Source organism: Falco peregrinus, chromosome 8 (genome assembly GCF_023634155.1).
Source record: "Falco peregrinus isolate bFalPer1 chromosome 8, bFalPer1.pri, whole genome shotgun sequence".
NCBI lineage: Eukaryota > Metazoa > Chordata > Aves > Falconiformes > Falconidae > Falco > Falco peregrinus.
Genome location: NC_073728.1, coordinates 7057687 through 7082210, shown reverse-complemented (window position 1 = coordinate 7082210; position 24524 = coordinate 7057687). Strand labels below are relative to the sequence as shown.

Sequence of the window (24524 nt, the reverse complement as noted above, 5' to 3'; positions counted from 1 at the left end):
AGACTATTCCATTTTTCAGAATCCTCATTGTTTTAAAGGTGTTAATAACGCAACTTTTCTTCACTTAACACTTCATTTTCACGCACATTATTTGAGCAGAAAAGCAAATCTCACTGCTCTACATTTTATATGAACCTGCAGCAAGAAGACAGGCACATTTTTTGCCCACCCCCCCCCCCTTTTTTTTTTTTTTGTCTTTTTGCTCACTAGAAGAACTACCTGTATTTGCTATTTTAACAGAATCTGGGACAAACACTAACAAAAACTAGATAACTGTAGCTCCTGTGGGGAAAAATGTAACTCTCCTAATACTCCCAACAACACTCTCTTTCAAAATACTTCTTGGGAACAACATGCAACAGAATTAATTCATTGTTTCAGGCTTACATTCTGGATCCTTTTCTTGAAGCTATGCACACAAGATGGGAAGTTTTGCCAGCACAACACCAGAACTAACTTGAACGTTTTTCTACTGAGCACATGCAACATAAGCTGTTTTAGCATGTTAGGAAAACGCAACACAGTAGAAGTACGTTAACTGACTAGAGATAACATTGTGAAAGACACAGGTTTCCATTGAAGTAAAATGAAAACTAAGGGGAACAGCGTAACGTGCTCTTCTACCTTTAATCTGAAGAGCAAATTTGAATAACTGCTTATTCAACATGAAATGTTCAAAGACATTAGTGCGGACGCAGCTGTGATGCTACACCTTGCCACCAGTGTCCTTGTGCGCAATCACAGAGAGGGCAGAGCAGCACCAGTTCGGGTAAGTACAGCACCCTGCTAAATCTTGCACACCATTACTAGTGACAGGTCAGTTATGAATAACTGCTATTTCTCAAATTTAAGCTAACGCTAATTATATCAGCAAACTAACGCTAACACGCGCGTTTGACAAATGAAATTCCATTTTACATAGAACAAGCCACAGTATACTAATGTTCACAGAATTTTACAGTAATTAAGTCTTACTGACAGACACCTCATTAAAGCACCAGTTCTTCAGAAAAATTAATAAAGTAAATTATTTCCTACATGTGAAATATCAAAATTTTTCACTATTCATAAAAGACGAATGGAGTTAAGTTCAATCGGATGTCAGTGTTCACCAGAATGAGTGACACACTTTAAAAGATCATTCAAAACAGCACATTGCTACGCTGCTAGCACCCAATTTGAGAGGTTAATCTCCCATACATCATTTTATCCTATGATTGAAAAAAAAAAAAAAAACTTGCACCACAATTCCTCATCCAAGAGCTTACTGCCTTGTTATAAAACATACAGACACACACATCCAGCAAAGGTTTACAGGAGATCAAACTCAAAAGAAAACAAGAGAGTAAACACAGGAACAAACCCAGACATGACAGCCAGATCGTGCCCAAGGCAGGGTCTTCAATTTGCCATTTCAGCAAGTCACATCTGCAACACGGACAGCTGAAAAACTTGCCAGATGGTTTCCTAGACATCATCATCTCATGAGCAACACACTGCCCGAGCAACACTGTCACCTCCTACGGACTTGTCTAAACTACTGTAACAATGCCCCAAAGAAAGGAGCTGTTCCTTCCTCAGACCGCGGATAAGCCACATTAGCGGCACACATGGCCTTCGGCTCCTCCCAACACCTCTCTGGTCCTCAACCAAACCAAATGGCTGTCTCAGAAGACTCTTTGGGTTAAAAAAAATAAAATAAAATAACAAAACCTAACCTTGACCAAACTAGAAAAAGGTTTCTTAGTAGCCTAAGATCCATTTTCAAACTGCAAATTCCTTCTTTTAAATATGTCCTGTATGAGAAACAAAGGTTTAATCATTTGATATGGACAGACAGCTAAGTATGCCCGCAATCTCAAGTCAACACACATTCCTCTGCGGTACTAGACGGCAGTTTGAAGCACATTTTAATAAGTAATATCCAACCGGAAAACATGCAGGAAAAAAAATATGTTGATCAAGAAGTGCCTAGAGTAATGAATGCCATGGAAAAAAGGGCCAAATTTTTAGAGGAACACCAAGCTATAATTTCTTGCAAGGGGAAAACCACACAAGCTTTCCAAGAGATTTTATAGTCTTTTCCTAATTATTCCCTTTTTCAACATTATTATGCAACCTCTGTGTGCTTTCCTGCTTCTCTAGCCCGCTTTATTTCACCCATTCCCACCCCCCAACTTCTTCTATATTTTGTGAGGCAGCTCCTTTAACATGGCCAGAAATACAGCACGTATTTGTCTCTTCTCTCAGTTTAAACTGCCCGAGTCTTTCCGGTGAAGAAGCATTGCCCAAAATCTGCTTGCTATTCAAGCAGTCCTGGCAATGACAAGCATCACTTCATGAATCATCTGTTATATATTGCCTTATCAACATGGTCCACTGCAGGATAAAGTAAACCTGGCCCGCTTCAGTTTTCTGCATAACACAATTAAAATGCAAGTGGCATTAATTACTAGAGCAGTCTGAAGAGTCCCCTCATCCAAGGAACTTGAATATAGAGACAATATATGTAAGAAACAATCTAAATCAAATCAAAATGCCAAGATGCATTTCCTCCCCCACCGCACATAGCTTTTACTTCAATATTTCAGAAGACTATTTACCCCTTTTTACTAGGTAAAAAAATTGCCACATTTCTAATTATTAAAGCAGACAGCTTTAGAGTTTCTGCTGTTTCTTAGCTTAAACAATTTGAGGCTAAACCACCTATTTTCATGGGGTTCCGTCCCCCCCCTTTAGAGGTCTGAGATCAGCAAGCAAGCTGAGGAGAACCAGCTTCCTTTTGTTGCTTTTGGATCATTGGTATGCTTCAACCTGGGAAACCTGGAAGCAAAGGTAAATGGAAAACAGAAGCTATCCATTAGGGAAGTGGACTCAAAACCGAAAAGCAATTTTGAATTCAGTGACAAGACACATCCTGTCAGCTTCTCTGTCCAGTAAAACACAATTTCACAAAAGCACAAGCTCAAAGGATTCCAGCAGGAGTCTGATAAAATTTACACCCAATGGCTGGCCTTGTAGACTAGGTAGCAGGAATGAAAAAGATTACAGAAAAGCAATGGGATAACTGGAAACAAGCTAAAGGTGAAATGGAGGAACAATGAAGTAGAAGATGACTCACCAAATAAACCAGCAAAAAGGGTCAAGAACACTTGGCAAATATTTAATGAATGTTGTTACGAGTGTCCAAATAACATGTTCAATTAATATTTCTTTGTGGTTTGTAACAGGCTTTGCCATTTGGAACAGGCTAGCAACAGATACTATTCAGCAAATAAACTCTTCTGGTAATGCATCTATGGCTGAGTACACACAGTAGTAAGACAAGTAAAAATACTGTCCCGAGCATTTGGGGTTTTATATTATACATATATATATATATATATATATATACACACACACACACAACGCCAAGGAGTATTTATCTCCAGTAAACACAAATATATACAATGCCAAGTAACACAAGCACTTCTTTAACTGGAAAAGGACACCAAAGTAGTGTTTCAACCCCAACATAAAGCTGGCACAGCTGGGCAGCGAGCATTCTGGCTTTCAAACCCTGAAGAGAGCATCACGTTAGCACACTCTCACACCACTTAACCCAGACAGACGCACACTACCCTTGAGGAAACATGAGGATGACTAGTTACTATGACCTTACAAAGATACGGCGCGGCATACAAGCAATCCAAAAGTCCCAGAAATGAAGATAGTAGTATTTCAGTGGAGCATGCACAATATTCAGCTGATCAAGAACACAAATGCCCTACATTAAACTGTCAGTTTGCCCTCCTTAAGGTAAGCCTGCGCAGTAACGTTTAAGAGACACTCAACATACTAACTTCTTCTAGCACGAGTTATTTGAGAAGCACATTTGTGAGCAAACCATTTTAAAAGCTCTTGCCTATTCTCAGCTTTGGAAGATGAAAGAAATTTCCCCTAGAATATTTAATCCTATCACATACTGTGTATTTGGTGGCAAGTTTTTGTCTCAACACTTTGTTTTAAATGTGTCTGGGCATGTTCATGTATAGAAAGTCTGCAGCTTCCTCAGATTTGAAACCTACGAGTGATCCTAGAGGACAAGTTTCAGGCAATGCACCAAGTTTCTGAATCACAGATACACCTTAAGATGGCTTTAAGAAATCTGTTCCCCAGAAAGCACAAAACTATTTCAAAAAGATTAAGAGTGCAATCTAATCCAAAATCATGGACTCCTGCTCAATTTTAAGAAGCCCTACTCCTCGCCCTAGCAGTTCAGCATGTGATTTAAGGTTGAACACTTGAGATGAACGCCCCCTCTCCAGCAGTCCATAAACAGGCAGCTCCTATGCTTCCACCTCTGCCCATGGTAGAAGGCAAAGAAAAAAACAAGCACTCACCATAGGAGCAGAAAGTCACACTTGCTCAAGCTGCTGCTTTTGAGAAGTGTGCAAACCACAAGGCAGGCAAGCTACCTGCTTGTGGTGAAAGCAGAAAGACTTGACAGGTTGGACAGAGCTTCCTTCCAAAGCCATCCATAACCTAGCACAGGTCCACGGGACCTGCAAAGCTTCTCAAATCCAGATACAACCCGGGTTTGGGAAACAGCATGGAGTTCAAGCCCCTGAACATTTGGGAACAACTCATTTCTTGGAGGACAACCCACCGCAGTCTGCATCCACCTAAATATTTTGTATCAGTTCCCATTACTGGGTAACTTCTTCAGAAGTTCGTAAATTTCAGGTGTCTGTAAATACATCACTCAGGGTTAGGGGGGGGAAAAAACAACAATTTGTTCTAAGTGTATTGTTGTTTTTTCCTTTTTTCTGCATTAATGGCTCACTGCCTGTGAAACACTTGACCAACACAAAGATCAACATAGGCAAGAACATAATTTGTTTTATTTTTTTTGCTAGTAAGTCTCCATCAAAAGGCAAGCAGTAAATGAAACTGACTTCCACTAAGGAGTTCACCTGCATCACACATTAGGACCTTGGTGTACTCAACCTGCTGTCTCGTAATCTGGGGCTTCTTGAGAACTTCTTCACTGCTTTCTCTCAGGGCTGACCACAAGTGCAGTAGCTCACACCTGCCAGTTTTCTTCTACTTCAGAATAGTCCATTGGAGATCAACTACATGAACACAGACTGCTCAACAAACATGTCCTCCCAAAGGAATAAAAGCTTTCATGCCATACATATGCTCTCCTTTCATGCCTCTATCCCATTAAGTAAATGACAAATTCCTCTGGTATTCTGAGGTAATTTTCAAAATGTATTTCACGCGTTTCCTAATCTGCTCGCTTTCTAAAGCCAAGTCCTGGAGCAAAACCAAAGAAATTATAAGATGGCAAAGTTACATTTTAAAGATTTAAACATTTTGGGATTTCTCCCACACACACACAAATTCAGACAACCAAGGACATAGCTTAATACCAGCAATGGAAATCTGTCAAATACACATGCTAAAACACGCCATCCAAATATGAAGAAATGTATATAATCCTGGAAAGCCATGTCTTACACATTTCACTTTATACAGAAAATCTGCAGTCGCTAAAACTTACTCTTTCTAACTGGGTGGCATTTTACATTTCCAAATGTAATTGAGTGAACATGTTGCCATGGTTACAGGAGGATTCTGCAATAACTTTGTTGCCTTGTAATTGCTGTATATTTGTATACAAGCAGCTGAGCTTTCTTAATTCAATGCCCTCGACTATTTCAGAAGCTGCGGAGCGGCAACAGCAGCTTTTAGGCTGAAAACTCCATACAGCAGTGGTGGAAACATCAGAAACGATTAAAACTCAGTGCCGCGACAGACCGCATTACACACACACACAAAAAAAAAAATAATAGAAACCTTGCCAAAAAACAGATTATTATATAAACTTCAGAGCTCCTTAGCTTTAAAAATGTTGCTGTTAAAAAAAGTCCAATTCAGATAATTAACTCCAGGTAGCTTTTGGCAACAAGCGAAAGCACTTTGACGGCAGCGAATACAGCACAAGTCCCAGTTATTGACAGTACATAATACCTGTAAATCAAAATGCGCTGGCAAGGAGATTATTCACTCAACGGTGAAATTCACTGTAGCACAGAGGACCAAAATAATACTTGCTCCATCTCTTCAGTCTCAAATTAGCATTATGAAGACAACAGAACACAGCTGTTAGGAACAAGCACGAAATAAAGCTGCCTGTTGAGGAGAAATGGAGAACACTGGAGAGCGCCCATACCCCCAGCTCCGCCACCCTGAGCTGCACACCCCATCCCAGATTTGCAAGCCATTTTCACATCCTGAATCCACCCACACCTTCCCAACACAGATCCCACTTCTCAGGAACATTTTTAGACCTGTAATCCATTCTGGAATATCAGGCGAGCCTGTAAAATGAAATCCGCTCTTATGGCCAGAAAACAAGCGGTTGCAGCGACAAGCCTAATTTATGCAAATCTCCCAAAGCAGGCTACCGACAAGCAAACAACTAAAAATAATAAAATAAAAAACAAAAACCACCCAAACCTTCCACTATCGTGAAACGCGTGCACACAGCAATTACGCAAGTGTTTTGAATAAAGGGCAGGTTTACTTCCCTTTCAGTGGTACGCTGCACCGCGCTATAAAGTCCGATAATTGCTGTGTAAATACGTTTGCTCGCTGGAGCTGTCACGCTGGGTTGGCCACGCCACAGACCCCCAGCAGCCCACCGTGGCGGGGCCGGGGCTGGCACAGCATCTGCCCTGATAAATTCCTGCAGCAAAACCCACACAACTGCTCAGCAACACCTCCCTGCGCGCTCCTCCGAACGCCCGGTAGGATTTATTTTTATTATTCTTATTATTTGGGGTGGGGGGGTGGGGGGGGGGGTGTTGAATTCAGCGTTGCACTTCGCGTTTCGGAGCGGCACTGGCACTTTGCTGACGCCCCCCCCTCCCCAAGGCGTGTGCCGGGGACGCCGCAGGCTGTGCCGGGGACGGAGCCCGGCTCGGCTCGGACCTGTCATCTCCCCTCACAGCCCGCGGCACCTCGGGACTGCCGAAAAGCGCCTGATGCTGAGGGGAACACCTCCCGGCTTTCCCAAGGAAAGCCGGTTTGAGGGATATTTTTTGGTTTTTAAGGGGTTGGGGCCCCGGGGGTCGCGGCCACCCCCGTGGCCCAGCCCGGGAGCTGCTGCCCCGCCAGGCAGCCCCGGGCCCGGCGCGAAGCGCGATCGGCGGGGCCGCGGGCGGAGCCGGCCCCGGCAGAAACTTTCCCCAAGTCCCGCGTTATTCCCGGGGCGGGATAAGGGGGCAAAGCACCGACCCCGGGCCGCGGCCCGCTCGGCGCCGCAGGGCCCCGCCGCGGGCGTCGCCCCCCGCCGCAGGGCCGCCGCGCCCGCCCCGCCGCCCCGGCCAGCACCCGCGCCCCGTCGCCCCCGGGCCCACGCCCCGGCCACAGCCCGGGCGGCCGGCCCGGCCCCCGCCCGCGGCACTCACCGCTGCCCGCATCGCTCCCCGCCGAGCCCCGCGCAGCACCGAGGCGGCGGCAGCGGCGGCGCTGCTCGCGGGGGGGGGGGGGGGGGGGGGGGGAGGGGGGGGGAAAGGAGGAGTCGCGGCCGCCCGGGAGGGGAGGGAAAGGGCGGGTCCAGCGAGGGAGGGGGCGTGCCTTTCAACAGCGCTAGCCCCACCCGCCTCATTCACAAAAACGCGAGCGGCGGGGAGGCCCGGCGCTCTGAATGGGCCGGAGCGCTGCCCGTCACGCCCCTCCCACCCCGCCCACCGCGCCGCTGCGCCCATGCCGAGCGATGGCGCTCCCCGGCCCCGCCCCGCCAAGCGGCGCCGACCAATCAGCGCGCGGCAGGAGCCGCCGAGTGGCTCAAATCCACCCGCCACTGCCGCACCGGCAGATCCCATTGGCGCTAGGAGCTGCCCATCACCTTTCCCCCTCCGGAACGCTGCGCGCTTCACGGCTGGAAGAGAGGAAAAAAACAGCCGTGCGGCCGCTTAAGGCCCCGGCGGCCGGGAGCGGCCTTGCCGCGGTTAAAAGCCGGCGGGCAGAAAAGCGCCCGGCCTTAAAGGGGCCGCGTCGAGGCGCGACGGCGGGGGCGGCGCGGAGCGGGGGGGGCGGCGGGGGCGCCGCGTACTGACCTAGGCGGCGGCGGGCGAGGCGGGGAGGCTGTGCGGCGATGGCCCCGGCGCGGACACCGTGGCGCGCGCGCCACCAACGGACTCAGCCCGTGATGGGATCCGCCATCTTGGAATTTTTAGATGGAGAGTCACGTGGTGCGACCATTTTTCCCTCCGGCCAATCAGGAAGCGCGGTTTATTTATAGCCACAGCTCCCTTTTTTCTCTCACTCACCCCCCCCCCCTCCTTCCCGCGGGGGGGGGAGGAAAGGAAGCAATCAGGCCCCGCCCCAGCCCACTGGCCCCGCCCCGGCCCACTGGCCCCGCCCCATGGCGCGCGGCCCGTCGCCTAGGTGACGGCGCGGCCCCGGGGGTCGGGCCGGTGTCCGCCATGTCGGCGCTGGGCCCGCAGCCCCTCAGCCCGGGCCGGGGTAGGCCAGGGACGGGGAGCGGGCTGGAAGCCTGGAGTTTGGGCCTCCGAGGCCGGCTGCCTCCGGCCCCCTCAGGCTCGGAGTCCCCGGGCAGGCAGGGACCCTTCACTGGCAGCACAGCACCCGCACCTCGCCTCTGCTCGAGGGGCAGCCTGTGGAGCAGCTGAAGGGCAGCCAAGGCCTCAGCACCATCCCCTCCCGCCTGGTGACTTTGTCCTCACCCCAGCATCTCATGGCCGAGCACGAAGCTGCAGCAGCCGGAGGAGCAGCGTGGGGTGAAGAGCTCTCCACACAGCACTGGGCGGCTCTGCACCAAACTAGTCTTCCCCGCTGTCCCCTTGACCTATAGCTTCCTCCGCTGTTTCACCTCTAAGAGGTGGAAATGTAACAGAAAGAGCAACTCAAATCTGTATTAATTTGACTAAGGGAAACATGAGGTGGAGGGCAACTAGTGCTGTTAGATGATGTGCTCTTTAGAACTTAACTCTTCCGATTGTAACAAGAAAGCTACGTGCTCTTGTTGTCTTTCCTTAGGTGGTTTGATGTATCCGAAACTATATTTTGATTCTCAGGATACTGATGGCAATAGATTAACTCCCATACAAAATGCAAGCCATGGTAGATACATAGCATTTTAATAGAATATTGAACTTTTTTTTTCTCAGTTATATGTATTCAAGATCCCACTGCTGAAGTGTTAATTTTTTATCCATCAAGTACTCTCAATAAAAAATGGCTGCTGAGTACACTGCTTTTAATAGCAAACAGCTGAATCAAGATATAAAAAAAAATGAGAAGAGGAGAGCATAGTTCAAAATCTTTGCAAATCCTTGCTTTTATTATCAAGAATAATAAAAAAAATAAATAAAAGGAATTGTTCAGCACACTTACCTCTACCTGTGTTTTCCTAGCAACCATTCAACATTTAATTGATTTATCTATTTTCTAAAGAATTACCCTATTGAACTGTCAAGTCTTCTCTAGCTGCAGTTTCTTGATTGGCCAAGCCCATGGCTGGCACGACGCTCATTGCACTTACATTTTGTTGGTTTACCTTTGACTAGCACAAATGCCTAAAACTAAGCAGTCATGCTGCAAATGTTCTGTATCATGGGAAACAAAATATTTCAGCATCTGTATTAGCTGGTGCAAGAAAGCGCAGCTAAAGGATACCTGCAAGGCATGCTCTGTTGGGAGCGTCCTGCCTGAGATGCATTAGGTGACAGTCTCAAGCTTCACCAAAGAGATTGCCAATGGCCAAGGAAAGTCTTAAGTCTCAGATGCCACCACATCAAATATTATTACTCCCTTTTTTGTGGCAGCTGTTAACCTTTTTCTGAAGGAAAGCCACCGTGGTGGTCCTAGAAAGAAGATGACCCCTTTTCCATTCTGTCCGAGGTGAAGGCCATCTGCACGGCATTCAACCCTCTCCCATCCAAGTACATTGCAGAGGGCTCTTCTGCTTCACATAGGTGGAGCCCTTGGCTTGCACAGAGTTAAAGGAGTTAATGGTACCAGCCCGTTGGGCACAGCAGCCTGCTTCCACACCTCTTGTAGCAGTCGGGGTCCTGCAGGGCAGTCACCGTACCATACTCATAGCCCATTAAATACACAGGAACTTCCCATTTAGTTTTCAAGGAGTTCTTGACATCCTTGACCAAGACAATATGAAACATAACATTCCTATTTGTAGGCAGCCATCCCAGCACACTTCTGGTGGTTTTGATTAATTGGCTCTTGCTAAATTGTTTTTAAACTTCCAGATTTTCCTTAAAGAAAAATGAACTCCTGTAGTTCAGCCATCTGGATTTACATAAATTCTGGAACCTGACAAGAATTGCTAACAACTTTGTCCCTCCCTCAAAATTTACATATACATGGTAGTATATAAACACTGCTCGGGTTTTTTTTTTTCCTTTTTGAGATGTTTAGCAACTACATTTCCATTTGAAAGGGCCACCCATCTAAAAATCCTTGCCATATTGATCTGACCCCTACAGTTGTTTTTTTTCCCATGCTGTGAACAACACACTAGGGTCTTGGCAGAGGTCAGAATTACTCTGACAGTTCCATTGGCAATAGCATCCCATTAACTTAAAATTTCCAATCTTACTTTAAGAGATTAATTTATTACTGACAACTTAAACATTACACTTTGATTATTGTAAACTTCAGCATACAGACAGCATGGCCTGCCTTGGAGAAGGTCTGAAGTTTTTGAATATTCTCCCTGTAATACACACCTAAGAACACCACTGGCATGAGGAGCACCACTTCTGCATAAAGCTGAAACCCTTTTTGTTTCATTTTTAGCTTAAATTGCCTTGTGGGCTTGTTTGTTTGTTGTTCTTTGGTTGGTGAGGTTTTAGGTTTCCTCGTATGGTTGTTCTGCTGTCTTTATTCAGGGCCAGTTTGTGTGCTCACATGTATGTATGTATAAATAATCTAAATTATTTTTAAGTGTCAAGAGACCTATGGATGTAAGTGCTATAAGACTAGAAGCTTACTAATGCCGACTGTATAGCTGACAAGGCAATACTTGCAAAAGCTATGCGTTCCTTGGTGAATCTGATGATGGGTGGTCAGCACAGGACCCACCCGTAGATTCTCTTGCAGCTCCCCATTTCTGGTACAGCTGGGAGATGGTTTGGTCACTGATGTGGGTTACAGACAACACTTTACCTAAATGGTCGTGGCAGCTTCTAAACAAAACATATCCTAGAGGTACCCTACCCATGTCCCCCACCTGTGTCCCCTGTCCCCATACGCTCCACAGAAAGGGTTGGACATTTTACTGCAGGTCCATTCTCTTGGCTACAAACCGCAGAGGCGACTTGCCTGGCCGCATCAGTTGCCTCCAACGCTATCTGCATTGCTGAAGCAGTTTAAAAAGAGGAAGCAAGGAGAAAAATGTGCCCTAAAAGTTTTATCTTCAAAATGTGATTGATGCAGTACTAGTGGCTGTGGGTGTGAATAGGTGTATCTATTAATATCCAGTCTAGGCTAACCTATGCATAATGACAGAAAATTAAACCTTGTTACTGTTCATGTAAATTAGAGCTCAAGAGATTAACAATAAAAGGTATTCAATCCTATATGTTAAATCCCACTGTATATAGCATAGTCTGTTTTTACTGTAATTGCAGCTAAAAAATCTACTCAGAAGCCATTTGAAGCGAAAAATAAAAATAAAATTAAAAAAAAAAATTGGCAGAGCTAATTCATAAAGACTTAAATAAAATGCAATTACAGAACTTCCCGCCTACCTCCACCTCATCTTTAGCTGAACTCTACTTCTTGTTTGTCAGGAATGGTTCCATTTTTTAAGTTCTTAAGCAGGAAACAGCCATCACAACACTCCAGCTAATTTCCCTATCTAGTCACATGGATCTGGTGAAAGTAAAACGGGGTACCTCAGCTTTCCCCTCTAATCCAGCCTCTCCCACCACCTCCAGAGCCAAAAAAAGAGAGTATCAAGTGAGGAAGAAAGCCAGCAGGAACTTCCTCTAGAGCCACTGAAGACCTACTCCAAGTGCCAGTGCCACTTGCTACTTTAGAGAGGGTCAAGCCTAGATGCAAGTTTCTACCTGGTGATTGCTTTCTCTTCTTGCTCCTAATCAGTTAGTTGCTATCGTTGCTCTCCCTTGATACTTCTCTGCCGCCAGCCACGCTTCTTTGCTTTTATCTCCCACTCCCATCTGTTCTGCATCCTCCCTACAGCATACTTATTTACTCCTTTCTGCTATCAAAAAAAAAAAAACCAACAACCCTGCAACAAACCAACCAGACTTAAGACACAGCTGTAACGGAACAGGGAATGTTAAATTTGTATTGCTCCGCTCCTGTGTTTTCCTCTGACATACCTTTTTGTTTGTTTTTTCCTGGTGAATTTTGCTTCAGCTGGGACTCCTTCTTGGATCTTTGTACAATGCTCTTGCAGACAGAGCCTTCTCTTTTTTGCTATGCTGCAAAATCTGTCTTCTGTGCAGAGCAGTCCTGTCTGGCTTAATGTGAGCTGCAAAGGAGAACAAGGTGGTTCTCCTCCACTTAAGGGAGTGCCTGTTGAGGCTGAAGAAGCCTGTATTTGGCTGCAGAAGCTATTTTTCCAGCTTGTCTGCAGACCCAACACTTCATAAAGTCTTCATCACTCAAGGTCTGAAAAGCTTAAGTTCTGAAGCATTAAGAGCCAGTCTCTAAGAAACAAATTCTTGCTGTTGCCTTGGACAAATTCAAGTCCCTGTCCTCTACTTGGAAAGAAGAAAAAAAAAAAAAAGGCAAGCAAGTGAAGTTCAAAGTGAAGGTCACAATGTAAAACTTGCTCTCCTCTTCATATTTACATTTTGTAAAAATCCATCATATGTACCGTTTCTCAAATTATACTCTTTATTTCAGTAATGTCAAATACAACACGATGGCATTTGCGAATGCAAGAATTAGTGACAGTAGATGAGAGATGCAACAGGCAACACTTACTTCCCGCACTGGAGGTGTGGTGGAGCTTGGTGCAATGCAGCTGGAGACTCAACGCCTACGTGTTTGCCACAGAGGTGTCAGGTAGCTTGGCTGCAGCATGTCCCGTCCCCGAATCACACCTGGAAATAGCCATCCTGTGCAGCCTGGAGAGCAGGGGCAACCACTTGCTTCTTTGTGCTGCAGTAAGGAAAAGTCACGTTGCTGTTGTTTGAAAAGTAAGTCTAAGGAAGACGTAAGCTGAAAAAGTAGAAAACTTATCGGAAAAGCTTGCATATGAAGACTGGTAATGAAGATACATTGGATTGTTATGGCAGTAATTTTGTCCCAAGTGCAATACACTTTTACAATAAATCTCCTTGCTAAAATTTGAACAATTTTTGCTGGATTTTATAAACTCCCCATTTCTTTAGCTATTACAGCTATGCTTTCAACTATATTATATAGTGAACTGTTCTGCAGCTGTTACAAACCACTGTCCAAAAGTTCTTACTGTGCTGTTATCCCTCTTGATTAAACTGGAGAGTTAAGACTACAAAAGAAATCTCTTTTTCCCCTCAACTGTTTTGTTGGTTCTGTCAATTTTAATGTCACACTAAGGCTTAAATTTAGACATAAACAAGAAATAAGTCAAAAATTAATATGGAATCTTTGTGAAGTTGAGGCTATAATAATTGTTGGATACGCTTAGTTTAGCAGTGATTTTTTTTTCTGATTCTTAATACAGGGGGAGGGGGGAATATTTATTTCCTTGAATTTTCATCCATGGCAGCTGTTGGGAGAAAAGCCTGTGTCTCTATAGTGGGAAACAGAGAAAACACTGATTCATTTTTCTATTCTGTCTCTTTTAACCAAGAAAAAAAAAAAAAAGAAAAAAATACATCCTACATGATATAGGGTGAAAAACAGTTAAAATCCACATAAACGTAAGGAGAAAAAAAAAGAACCAACAAAATGACAAAAAAGCAACAAGTTCCTTTTTCAGTAAAAGATATATGTAGTCTGGCCCCTGGGTGTTGGTTTTAAGTGAAGATATTGACTTCCAGCTGAATGACGACTAGAATATTTTTCTACTGAAATATTGATAGTAGATTACACTAAACCACAAACTATCTCCATAAAGCCCATCATTTCTAATCCTAATGGTGTTTTCTTTCCCTTGGATGACTACTACGTTCATGATATGATGGCTTTATTCTATCTGGGGGGAAAAACTTTTTACCATACAGCTAAATTAACTTGTCAAAAGACTTCAAACTTCGGAAGCTTTTACAGCTCAATTCAAAGCTATTATTCAAGATTGAATGAGAAGGCTGTGGACTGTAAAAGCTGGCAAAAAAATAAATTTCACAAGCATTCACAAGTTGAATGGAATACTTACTTTTTGTTCAGGTTGTGTGTGTTTCATTGAGCCATCTCAGAATAGCTGTATTTTGCCTATAACCCCCTCGCTCTGCGATGAAAGGCAGAACGCTGCTTTCTGCTGCTCTTGAAGCTGTGACCTCGTGCGTGCTCTTTCACACACACTTGGTTATATTTAGTTTGTGCCAACCTAAATAAGTGTCAACCAGCTCTCCACAAATGTGGGGAGCACAAAAGAGAATGGCTAGCCACTAAACTGAGGCAGAGCAAGAACACAATTAAACTTATTTTTATCCTTTTCTTACAAAATAAGATCATAGACTATCTTAACAACCAGTTACAGCTTTCTCATGCAAATAAAAATGCCTGGCTTCAGGAGCAGCATTTGCCTTTAAGGAGAAGCAACTTTCAGATTTTACAGACAAGTAGCAGCTGGCAGAGCTTGTACTTGGAGCCTTTCCTTTCACAGATCCAATCTACTTTTGGGACAAAGCTTGAACAAAAAGCCAAGCCAACAATCACAGCCCCCGGCAGGGAATCCAGGGTTCTTAGACCCAGGACTCTGTGGGGCAGTGTGCGAATAGATTCGCAGGCAAAGGATGTGGCAGAATGGGATCCGTAATGGCCAGCACGGTGAGCGGCCTGAATCCAGCATGCTCTCAATGCTGCTGCCGCTAGCTGGTCGATGAGGAATGCTGAGCACAGGAGCAGGTCTTAAATACATCTTGTCACTAATGCCTGCAGGGAGGTTCTGCCGTTCACTTGGGACCCACAACTCACGCTCTCATTCAAAAACTGAATGAGAAGCACTTCGCTTTTTTTAGAGAAGCCTTGAGCTTGTGGTGTTTTCAAGTATTCAGAGCATGAGTCCACAGAATAGGGGAATCCAAGTTCACTTCCCTCTTCTGCCTGGCAGGTTCTTCCCCCTGAAAGGACTGTGGTCATGATGGCATGGGATAACATCCTTCCTGCTGTGAGAGCAGGCTACTGAGCAGAAAGATGTGCAGGAAGCACGAGATAAGAGAGCAGGCAAGATGTTAAGTTCCTTAGCCACTAGGCTATAGAGGGGGTGAGAAATGTTTAGGTTCCAGAATATCACCTGAGTTTCAGCTGGCGTTGACAGGACCAGCAGCATAGCACCAAGATGTTTTGGGGCTTGGCACTCCAGAAGCTAAGCTCTGGGGAGCTGCCTTCATAATGAGGTAGCAACCTCCCATAGCCTGGGGAAGAGCATCTTGGAACTTAGGTTACTAAACGAAAGCTAACCATGTTATTGGATCTGGCCTTTTTCCTGAAAGCACCTTGGTCCTGCATCTGTAAAATAGGAATATTATTGTTTCGCTTCCTAAGGAGAAAATGAGCATAAATGCACTGGGATTTCTTACCCATTAGTAGGAGACCTGCAGATATAAGTGAGACAGAAGAATATCAAAAAAAACCCCAAACCATCACCAGGCACTTTTGTGATTGCACGCAAGAAGGAAAACTTTAGGCTGTGGCAAGCTAATAAAGTTGCTGACAGTTTCTGTCTACTGTAGTTCTGTTCCATTAAAAGCAAATGGTAACTCAAACATCTGTCACCACTGTACAAGATCAGTAAACGTAGATTCTCTGTTGTCTTCTGTACCACTGCATGTTGACATTACCACTGCTTATTTCTGTCCACTGGTTAGAGATGGCCACTTGACATCAATGCTGCTGAGCACGCTTCAGCCAAAGCCCCATTAGGCAGGAGGTTTATTTTATGCACATGGAAACCAAGACCAGTCTGGACACTAAGTATATTGACAGTGCCCAGAGGCAGGAGCTGCTTGGGAATAAATCATGTTTTGTCAGACAATGGTCCAGAAGAGAAGATGGCTTCAGTTTTAAGCAGTTGAGACTGAAAGGAGCACTGACAGATGATGTGTGGGGTCAAAACTGCATGGACGTTTCAAATTCCCAATTTCTTCCTCCTCTGTTTTGTTTTTCTAAGGGTTATTTAATCTCATTTCATATGGCTCACAGCTTTCTTACTTAAAGTCCATGCATTTCCTGAATACCTATATCTATTACAAGGCTTGGGCAGCTGTGTTTTGCATTTGGCAAAACCTCAGTCATCTTGTTTTCCCTTTCCTATGACAAAACCAAAACCACAGCTAGTTTTGGATTTGAACCCACTAGGAAAGTACTAAAAGACCTCAGAGCTTCTTTATCTATCTGCTTGTAGGGGAGCAATCACCATGGTGTATCAGCTTTTTAGACCAAACCTTGCTGTTGCACGTCCAATAAAGAAGGGGGCAAAAAGACAGGCACAAAAAGTAGAATTATGTGAGCAGAAGCATCAACTGGGCACATGGAGAAAGTAGAGCAGAGCATTAGACTAACATACAGCAAGGAGCAAGACCTGTTCTTCCTGAATGTACCTGGTTGCATTTCGCATAAATAATCCAGAAAATTTCTGCACGTTAGAAGTCTGGAGTTCACGCCAGGAGGCTGTCTGTGGACGTATAGGTCTTGTGCTGAAATGTGTCATCTACAGATCCTTCCTGTAGCACTGGTCCAGCTCTCTATGCAGACACACAGACGCATCTAAAGAGGGAAAATGCTCAGATCCTTATCTCTCCTCTTTAAGATTGTTTTCCTAATTCTTGTTCCTTACCTCATATCTTAAAAACTTGTGTTCATTACGAGCACTTTCACCAAGTTCTTAAAAAGCATCACAGCAGATCAAGACGTGCCAACACAAGTACGAGTGTCTAGAATACCAACAGTGAAAGGGGCTTGTGGAAAACGGTATCAAAATCATGAAAGGAATGTCTCGAAAGTCTGAAGAGTTATACTTAGGCCCTGTTTGGCACTATTAAATCGTTGAGTGGGACTTCTGCGTAGCACTCTCATTTGCAGGTATGTTGTTTAATAGAAAGTTAAGGCATGAGTATTCAGCCATCAGTGTTAAAAATAACATGTAGAATGTATTATGATGAGAGGTCAGAAAAGTCAGAACCTCTGCAGCCCTAGAAATGTGTCTGTATGTGTCTATAAAACACAGCCAGAAAGGAGAGTTACTTCTCCCTCCCAGGGTCACTAGGCAAGATCAGGCTGGTAAAAGAACAGGAGGTCCCTCTAGCTTTCTTCCACCAAAAAAAAAAAAAAAAAGGAAGTAAAAAGGCAGACTTCACATTCTGAAAAAGAGCTGATAGCAGAAACCCCATGGTGTCATGGACTAGATTCAAGGAAAGGACTGAATAGGATAGAGTGGAAACTAAAACTGAAGAGTTGTTTCAAAAAACTGTGAGGCAACGGAGACCAGCCCTGAAATGGAATGTAAGTAATTGAGATATAGATCACTAATACCTACACTGCATAATAAGTACTATACATTTTTCCTGTTGGAAAAGGAAGAGTTTGCAATAGGTACCTCTAGAGATGATGTTGCAATGGGACGTGTCTGTATCGTTCCAGTAGATTTGGTTCAGGTTGTTTGCACTATCATAGTGTGGCATCCGAAGAGATGAGGCACACAGAACTTGATTCATCCTTATCAGGAGCTTTCTGTCAGGTTAGCAGGCAGCCTGTTGCGTGTTAAAGACTCAGTTATGAACACTGATAGGTACTTTCCAAACATCACACATTAGCAGGCTAATGTGGATAACCTCTAGGAAAGCTACTGGACTGGCTGGGAAATGTGAATACGGTAAGTAGAGCCTTTGGAACAAGGGGCAGGACATGTTCTGGCTCATACGTAGAGCCTAAGATGCGATGATCATCTGGTAGGAAGCATGGTGGACCAAAATTGGGCTCTGCTTCTAGATCAGCAAGAAGAAGAAAGTGTTAGTGCTTTTTTTCTTTTCCCTCCCCCCTGCCCCCACCCCACCCCACCCCACCCCCCGTTTATCTAGTTAAGTGAACAAAAGGCAAGCAGTAATTTGCCCGATTGCAAACCCAGCACTCAGGAACTCACTCATATTTTGGGTAGGGCAAGAGGCACGAAAGAGTCGGTAGCGCGTGGCAGCAGAGGGCTGAAGAGTGGGAGAGGCATGCTGCTTCATTTCATACTTTCTTCTGAACCCTGCAAAACCCAAACCGCTTCCCTCCAGCGCCAAAGCACAAGAATACTTTTTGTCACCTTGTTTTTGGTAAATTCAGACAACTGTTTCAGTGGAGATTACTTGTTAAATTATCCACAGTGCTACAGATGCTAGGCTGTTTATTTTGGTCATATATTTCAAAGAACAGTTTCTCCAGCACGCCGTGTAACAGCTGTGGCTGATAAAACTCCTGGGTATAATCATTATCCTCTTTTTCCTGAGAGAGGCTGTCACAGATTTACCATCGAGTTTTGGCCTAGATGCTGGTGCTCTACAGTCAGCCAAAAGTAAAATGGAAATGGATATCCTTAACATGACAAAAGCAAAAGAATTTTCAAGGTCGCAAAACTAAAGGAATTGCAATTATGAGACCAGAGGGAGGAGCTGTGTCCGGCATAGGTACAGGAATTTACTGTGGATGTGACTGTATTGCTGCAGGCTCATTTCTCCCATGCACAGCCATATGGATCTTGCCACAAGGCTGAGCATTTTGGAAAGTGGTCTCCTGTGCCATCGCGAAAGAAGTTCTCTGAAGATCTTTTAGGTATTTCAAAGCCGAATACTTAGGAGCATCCATCGGTTTGGATGCCTCAGTTCCTGGCAGCTCTGTTAACTAAGGGCCTGACTCTACAAAACTGTCTCTGAAGTCACAGTCCAAAAATCTAGCCTGAGGTTTCTCCTCATACAGGAACCATACAGTCAGACCTGGAAACCGATTTAAAAGCATGGGCATCCTTAGCCTTTAACGTGCAACCGTACAGTGCACAAGATACAGCTGCACACTTCGAACAGAATATATGCTTGCAGCTCTTCCTCCATACATATTTTTGCAAGGCAACTTACCCATCAAAATTAATTTTTTAAGTAGTGAATGCAGCACTCACGAAGATTCAAAGCCGACAGGCTTTGGTACTGGATTTCCTTTCATACAGGCAGCAGCCCCTCATGGGGCAAAGCAGGCTCCCCTCAACTGCCTTGCCAGCCCTTCTCAGCAGCAGCCTTGAAGGCTTAATCCTAAAATTGCAGGGCTGGTCAGTGCCCTTCCCTGTAGGTTCAATCGCTGGTCTGTCTGCTCCAGCTTTCAGCGAGGATGCCAAGTGGAGTGGTGGTTTCTGCGATGTGCACACCTGACCGCCAGAACTGGAGTGAGACCACCAACTTATTTCACATTGGTCACTGACTAACCACTGGAGGTTTGCAGCTTTCCATCACTACTAGGCTGGACAGGATTCAAACCAGCAACCTCAAGCAAAAACCATCCCTGCTCCTGATACATCCCGTCCTCTATACGTTTTAAAGAGCAAGCAGGACAGCCCCCTGTTACAGAATAGCAGCCTTACGGTTGGTTTTAAAGAAGTAGTTTTGCTTTTCTGGACTTGAGCCCAAAATCCCACTTGGAGTAACTCACATTCACGTCAGCAGAACAACCCTAGCCAAATATAAAGTGGGTTTTTTTCCCCCTTTAATTAAACTGTTATTCTCTCAAATCAAATGGAAGCGTTATCACTCTGAACTAAGAAAGATCACAGGTGAATGTTGCCAGTGAAATTTAAAATCAACTTGAAATAGCTTTACTTTTAGCAGAAAGTATGGGGGGTGGTGGTGGTGGTGGGGTTGCTGGATGCTTCCTTACCAAGCCAACTGTTAGAATTTAAATAGGGCAGGTTTCTAGACTATCAAGTGCAAAAGATATTCTTCCTGCCTCCAGAAGAGATAAACCAAGCCTAAAGAAACAAGAATGCTGTAACTCCTCACATTTTGGAGGGATGATTATGCCAAAAACATACCCATTTGCCACAGCTGCTTGCTCCTTCATTCCCAGGACTACTACAAGCTTTGCTGGCAAAGACAATTCCATCCCATCACTGCTGAGCAGGTTTAGTAGCACAGCTCTGCAGGTAGTAGCATTTCTAGTATTCTTCATGTGCAGAAAGTCCAAACACCAGAAGAGCAGCACTTACACCCAGCCCAGATGCCTTGAAGACCTCCGCTCCCAGCAGTCCTTACCAAAAAAGCCTTGCTACAACGCTTAGCAATTTATTTCCAGCCTGCATGGAAGATTTAAAGAGAGTGGGGTGCAGAAATGCTGGAGAATTGACAAAAGATAGAGTTAAAAAAAAAAAATAGAGTGGAAGTACACATCTACTGCTCATTAACTGATTTCAGATAATACCAGCTTGCTGGGGTTTTTTTCCCTAGCTCTGGTGGGGAATGTTTTATTTGCTTAGTAAAGTTTTCACATGCAATATGTTGTTGCTGTTTTGTTTTGTTTCTTAAATCCTTTACCTATATATTTATTATAGGCGAGTATTATACCCTCGCAGTAAAGAAACACTGGAAAGTGCTAGTTAACTTCTCAGAGCTGACTGAATAATACCATAAATACAAGGGTACTGAAATGACAACAATAAAGGCATCTGTACTTTGAACAATAAATATGAACTGTAGCTGTGCTTGGATTTTATGCATGCTCTAGCTAATAGGTATTCAGCTTGTGTGGGCCACTGACATTTAAATAAACACATGTGCAATCCAAGGGGGTTGGCTGCAGAGCTTCTTGTCAATTGAATCCAGCCCTGGGAACACTACCAGAGCGGTTCAGGATTGGAGAAATTCCACACTGGGCTAGCCCTTGGTGATATCTCTCCTGAAACCATAAGATGTCCTCCATGGGGGATGAAGGGGGGGGGGAATGACAATGGGGATGAGGAGGCGGTGGAAAAAAACCCAAAAATGTGGCTGCAAAGAAATGCTGAAAATGTTTATAAGGAAAATATCTGCCAGCCTGCCCTTCGCAGACTCAAGAACTCAGCTCCGCTGAAACAGCTTGTCAACCTTACCAGTGTTCCTACACTGTGCTGGGGAAAAAAAAGAACTCACCTTTTAAAGAGTCTTTTTTTTTTTTCTTGACAAAGCAAGGCCACAGAATACACTCATGTAAATCTATTACCGATGTGAAAGGAACAGGCACCTGGGTTACAGGACGCAAAAGGATCCAGAGATAACAACTTTCTGCAGCACACAAGCTCCTGAGGCCACCTCTGTGTGCAAAGACAGGTTTGATTAGGGTGGAATAAGCTTGATTGCATTTGTGGAAAGGAGGAGGACTAAATGCTCTAAGTCTTTCTTTACCTTTTCTAGCAAACCAGTCGGTAGCCCTAGAAATCAAACATTATTTGGAAGCATCAGCCACACTAAGCAGCTATAGGCATGCTGTTAATCCTCAGCACCTCATTCCGAAATAAGCGTAAGACTACCAAGTGTCCCGAGCGCTTGTTTTGCATGATGCACACAAACCACAGGTTATGCCCTTAAGTGTTCATAGGTCATTGAATATTCTACAACAATATTTCTGTTGTAGAAAGCCTAGTTTCACATCCAGTTGTTACCTTTTCTCATCGTGGGTGCATACCATGCAGATGAGGGATAACCCAGGAATAAGACATCAACACTGGGGCTGCCAGCCTCAGAAAAAGGGAAGCTGCCAGTTAAAAAATAAAAAGATAAAACCCCAACAAACAAAGACAATCCAAAGGGGAAATCCTTGAGCTATTTATCACCAAGTTTAATACCGAGCAAAACAGTAGAGGCTATGTAATAGCATTACAGATAATTAGAAAACTAAGATGAAAAAACATACTTTTGGTCACTAAAATCACACCTCCTGGGGAATTCTTTGTGGGCATCAATGCATACGTAAGTAGGGACAATTTTGTTGATACCCTGTACTCTAGTTTCTCAAAAGCTCCCTCACCAGGGGCTCCTAGGAAACTAATATCTCCTGGGATTAGAAAAAAGGTTCTCAAGTGAATTCAAAACTGGTAGAAAATAGGAAGGGACAGGTAGGAATAAATGGTTATTTTTCACAGTGGAGGGAATCCCAGTGGAATCCCACAGCAATTTGGGCTGTGATATGCATTGTTCTCAGAGCCTAAAGGATCTGGAAAAGGGATAAAGGAGCGATTTGTAGAGGATAAAAAAAAAAAACAAACAAAACAAACAGAACTTAAAGTAGCAAAAATTAGTGCTATCTACAAAGAGCTGCAAAAGGTCTGAAGAACATGGCAATAAAACGAAGTACCAGGTGCTGATAAATAATCAGGAGCACCAAGGCAAACTGACCTCACCATAGTCCCTCCATTACTTATTACCGCTCAGGAAAGAGATAATCCAAATGGACAAAAACACCCATTCATTCCCAAATGGTACGCAAAGGGATGAAGCGACTGTAAGGAATTGCCAGGAAATGGCTTGAGAAATCCCTCCCCTTAAGTTATAGTTTACATCTGGCCAGTTACTTCTCTGCCTGAAAAAGAGGTGAATTCTGGATCTCCGCCACCTTTTCCATCAAATGAGGAGGTGGGTGATGGTGGTGAACATGTTGTCGCTCCTTCTAATGGTACAAGAGCACTGTTTGATGCGCATTCTTACCGTGATGCAGATTAGAAAAAAAACCAAAACAAAGCACTTTTTCATGCAAGTCATGGAGTTCACTGCCATAGGTAGTTGTGGAAGTGAGAAAAACGAGCGTGCTCTAAAGGCAGCAAGCCAAAATAAGGGAAGGTAAGCTGAACAAAAAGATCTAGGAAACATAAAAATAGAGAAAACCCTCTAGCTCAGTAAGCTGTTAAGCCGCAGCTTCCTAGGAGGGTTTGCTGGAGCCAGCGCAACGCCTGTTTTTATGCTCCTTCCATTAAGTGTCCACTACAGGCGATGCCAGAGGCAGCACACAAAGCTAGCTGAGCCTTCGGCCTGCTTCCCTACAGCTGCTCTTGCATTTCACAGATTAACTTTGGATCCGGACATAATTGGTACAGAAAGGAAAACATTGAAAGAAGTCTGGGAGAGAATGTCTAGCATGCGTTCCTAATGGAGCCAATGCTTTCAAAACAGTTCCTCTAAATATAGTTTCCAAAAAAACACTGAAGTCAATAGGATTTAGGCACGGATGTAACTTCTAAAGCATGCAACTGGGTTAGGAAAAAGGAGTATTTGGAGCAAGGGAAATTTTCCCCACAACTACCTTCTTGTTGGGGGACAATCAGAGAGAGAACCTTGTGTGTGAAATGTCCGGAGAAGCAGCTAGACAAATAAATAATAATCACAATAATCAAGTCACTGGAATCAATTCATTCTCATCACCAAAGTCATTTATGCCTTCTAAAGGAACTTAAAGATAACTGAACTACCCACCAAGCCTGTAACCAGTCATACTAAGCTGCCTTAGTAAGTGTTCTTGAATTCTGTGTTTAAAAAGGGAGGGCATATGGATGAGTAAGGATACAGCCATAGAGAATCAGCACAATTTCTCTAAGGGGAGGTTTTGCCTCACCAGACTACTGGTTCTGCAAAGAAGTCAGCAAGCGTATGGATAAAGATGACAGTTACTCTGGTCTTCTTGGATTTCCCAAACATTTCCAGTATTCCCCTTCACCGAGCACTCTGAGATACGACAGGAGTGAGAGGAAAGGTCCTTGCACAGATTAGAAGCAATAATCAGCCAGAAAGAACAGGAAAGCAGAGGATACAAAGCCAACGGTAGCCGAGGCTGGCGATCCAGAGGTAGCCAGGATGTTTCAGTGCGTGCTCATTTCTGCTTTCCCAGGAGCAGAGCAGCACAGCCGCCGTCTCGCTGCTACCCACCACCACAGCGGCGGTGGAGCCTCTTCCCTCGCAGCAGCTGCAGAGCCTCCCATTGATTTCACTGATGTCCTGCCTCACCTTCTTCATCAAGGAATGAGATCTCTGCTTTGGCTTCCAGCAAACTTGCTTTTTCTATAGCAGCATGAGGTGTGCTTGCTAGCGATACCTTGGTGGCTGCTCTGTCACACAGCAGAGGTTCCCTGAATCTCTGTGAGTCTTATTTGAACAATCTTACTGTGCAGGCAGTGGGTTTTGTAAGAAAGACGTTCAGACAGGAAAAGCATTTTTGAAGGAGGATAGGAATCAAGTTCACCATCTTCTATATTTCTTTTTGTTTGCCAGCTAGCCAGCGTCACAGATGAGGCTATTTTCCAGCACATTTCACAAGCAGACAACTCACAAGCATCACTTTTTTGATTCAAAACCTTTCATTTGCCAGACATTTCCCAGAACATCCAT

At 44.4% G+C, this 24524-nt stretch overlaps 1 protein-coding gene across 4 annotated transcripts in view; it reads right to left on the bottom strand.

Annotated features, from left to right (window-relative positions):
• HDAC4 (histone deacetylase 4) overlaps positions 1–8267 on the bottom strand; it is a 267150-nt gene extending 258883 nt beyond the window's left edge. Inside the window, exon 1 of one of the 4 annotated variants that reach the window (XM_055811564.1) lies at positions 8112–8267. The gene's annotated coding sequence lies outside the window, so the exon portion shown is untranslated. Of the gene's footprint in view, positions 1–7460; positions 7539–8111 lie in introns of those variants that run through there. The other 3 variants (XM_055811560.1, XM_055811563.1, XM_055811562.1) reach the window with 3 other exon arrangements.
• Between the last annotated feature and the right edge of the window lie 16257 nt (positions 8268–24524).